Below are 3448 nucleotides of genomic sequence, written 5' to 3' on the forward strand. Positions count from 1 at the left end.
TGCTGCTCTGGTGAGGCCTTCTTGACTTGGGAATGATGAATCCAATGACGCTTGCCGGCGACTTTAACGGCTGTGGGTGTAGAAAGGATTACTGGCAGTGGTCAGGTCCACATTGCTTCTAAGGTCACTGGTTGCAATTTCTTGATCCACACAAGGTCCCCGGGCTTGGAATATAGTTTCCAAACCTGGAATATAGTTTGCTTAGGAGGAAGGTTAAAAGGCCTGGGGTGGGCTGCCTTTACCATTTCGTGGTTGTGTTTCATGCTCGACTGGAGAGCCTGTAGGGATTTAAGAAGTACTGAGTCCCCTAGTTCCGCGACCCGTTCCTCCCCTAATTTAGGGATGAGAGGGGGAAGCTGGCCAAACATGATTTCATAGGGTGTCAGTCCTTTTACATAAGGGGTACATCTAGATCTTAGTAGAGCAAAAGGAAGGAGGCTCACCCAGTTTTCGCCAGTCTCTAATCTTAGTTTACTTAGTGGTTCCTTTAAAGTCCTATTCATTCTTTCTACCTGCCCTGAACTCTGAGGCCCATAGACAAAATGTAATTTTTAATCAATTTTTAGCATCTGGGCCAACAATTGAGTTGATCTGGTGATGAATGCCAGGCCATTGTCTGACCACAATGCTAATGGGAGGCCAAATCTGGGGACAATTTCAGTCACTAACTTTTTCACAACTATTTGTGCTGTCTCTGACTTGGTGGGAAAAGTTTCTGCCCATCCAGAAAAAGTGTCAACAAACACAAGCAAATACCCGTATCCATAGTTATCTGGTTTCACTTCAGTGAAGTCCATTTCCCATTGTTCTCCTGGGGCTTGGCCCCATAACCTAGTTCCTAGGGGAAGATTAATGCCGTTACCCGGATTTACCTGTGCACAGGTGGGGCATCTTGCCGTTACTTGCCGAACCATCCGATGAAGCTGGGGGATATAGTAGTCCTTCTAAAGAAGCTCAGTCAGTTTCGTGCGCCCAAGGTGAGTGCTTTGATGAATCTGTTTAATTAAGTTTCACCCCAGGCTCTCAGGGACCAAGACCCTGTTATCTGGGAGAATTTCCCAACCTGTTGCATCAGTTCTAGGCTTTAGAGCTTTTCCAATTTTAACTTCTTCTTCCTTGTAGCTCAGAGAACGTGGTAAGAGCCGTTCTGGCAAGACAGGGAGAATCTGGAGGGGCCCCACTGGTTTTTGTGTGACCTCTTTGGCTGTTGTGTCAGCAAAAGCATTTCCCCATGCCACTGGGGAATCAGTGGTTTGATGCCCCTTACAATGGATAATAGCTACCTTTTTTGGTAACCAGATGGCTTCTAATAGGGCCAATATTTCAAGTTTATTTTTTATCTCCTTGCCTTCTGAGGTTAAGAGGCCCTGTTCTCAATAGAGTGCTCCATGCACGTGAGTTGTAGCAAAGGCATATCTACTATCGGTGTAGATATTAACAGTCTTATCCCTTCCCCACCTCAGGGCTTGGGTCAAGGCTATAAGTTCTGCTCTCTGGGCTGAAGTCCCACATCCCAAAGCTTGTGCCCAGATAACCTGGTCAGCAGTGACCACAGCTGCCCCTGCATACCTGACTCCTTCAGACACGTAGCTGCTTCCATCCATGTATAATTCTTCATCAGGGTCTGGCCATGGCTGATCAGTGAGATCTGCTCTCAGATTGGCCAGTGTCTAATATCTCATGGCAGTTATGCAGTGGCTCTGCCGGTTTATCGTCCAGCAGTAGAGTGGCAGGGTTAAGAGCAGTTGTCTTCAGGAAGTGAATCCTGGGGGGAATCTAGCAACAGCACTTGGTTATACGTGAGTTGGAAAGCCATTTTTCAGGTGGACTTTTTAGGGCCTCTACTGAGTGAGGGGTTATGATATACAAGTCCTGCCCCAAAGTGAGCTTAGAGGCTTCTTTTGCCAGGACGGCTATTGCAGCAATGGCCCACAAGCAGTCTGGCCAGCCAGATACTACAGGTCCAAACTGTTAGACAAGTATGCAACCGGTCTGTTTTCTTCTGGGCAATTTTATTAACTCAGACAGCACTTTTTAATCTCTCTGCTTTTTTAATATCAAGGGCCGATGAAGTGGGAAAAGGCATATTAATGGCACGTCTATTTTCTGGTGCTTCTGGGTCTATGGGAGCACACAGGCGGTAAGCTTTAAAAAGACGTTCTAGGAACACCACCGGAGACTCCTTAGGTCTCTGTATGGTTTTGCTTACTGTAGACAAATTAATTGGCCTGTTAGCTGTGGCCTGTATGACCCCGAGCAGAGTGTGGTGATACCAATGGAGAGCCCCCTTACCTTGCTCCTCGTTTGGGTCCCACTTTGGGAGCCTGGAGGGGAAGACATGTTGTATATAACCAGGATCCGTGGAGTTGCCCATCAGGGCCAGGGTTTGTCTTAACAGCTTTTCTGTGTATATTTTTTTTTTTATATATCATATTTTTTGTCTATCCCTGTTTTACGCCTGTCTAAACATTTACTCTATTTTAAGGGCCATACCTAGCCCCACCTGGCCCTGGAACTGTTTTAGTTGCTAGCGAAGAAGGCCCCTATAGTTAACAGGGTCCCTAGTGCTACGGCCCCCATCAGCATTGTTTTTATTGATGCCCAGTTTCTCTCTCTTTGATGCCGTGCCTCCTCCAGGGCCATGTCCCCATAGAGAGCTGTGAACTCTGTCCAGCCCCCACTGCTGTGGATCCAGTCGGCCAGCCATGTCTCTAGGTAGGCCACCATTCACTCCTGCACTTGTCCCACTAGTCGCTCTATCTCCATGTTGACACTCTCAGCACATAGTGCAGCCCCAAAGACGAAGAAGGCTACAAGCCAGCCCCAATTGGGCCCCCCCTGGAAAAGCTCATTGGCGACCTGGGTGAAGCACTGCTGGGCTGAGCTGGGGGTCACATGCAGCTGAGCTGCCAGACCAGAGAAGTTTCGCTGGAAGCGGGTCTCGAACTCATCTCCAGCTGCCCGCATGGCTCGGTGCAGCAGGTCAGCTGCTGGGCCCTTCTCTGGGCCAGTTTTACAGACATAACCCTTCTGTCTCAGCTTGTAGCCTATAAAGTCTGCCACCAAAGCTCGTGTGTCTGGGGCTGAGGCTGGGGTCGTCATCTGTATAAATGAATGGATATAATTAAAAAGCATATAAATGATCACTCTGAAAGTTTCTGGAAGTTTTCAAAAAAATATTAAGTGGCGTGCAATTCTTACATGACCCATTTTGAGGAAAAAGGGAATAATCTTTAGATCTCAGGAATCCTTGGTCCCAGCCCATCGTCTGGTGGCTGCCTTACAGAGGCCAGGAACCTGATCCCGTGTTTCTGAAAAACAAGGACTATCGAGGGCAAAAGTCTCAACAGGGTAACCAAGAAAGAGTTTTAAAAAGGAGGACTGAGCCTATTATAGTCTAGTATAGCAGCATCAACAGAACTTGTTCCATTCTCTTAGGAGCTATGCC

At 47.6% G+C, this 3448-nt stretch overlaps 1 pseudogene; it reads right to left on the reverse strand.

Moving 5' to 3' along the window:
* Positions 1-2520: 2520 nt before the first annotated feature.
* On the reverse strand, positions 2521-3102 carry LOC138382446 (bcl-2-like protein 2 pseudogene; annotated as a pseudogene).
* Positions 3103-3448: the final 346 nt, after the last annotated feature.

Source organism: Eulemur rufifrons, chromosome 4, assembly GCF_041146395.1.
Source record: "Eulemur rufifrons isolate Redbay chromosome 4, OSU_ERuf_1, whole genome shotgun sequence".
NCBI lineage: Eukaryota > Metazoa > Chordata > Mammalia > Primates > Lemuridae > Eulemur > Eulemur rufifrons.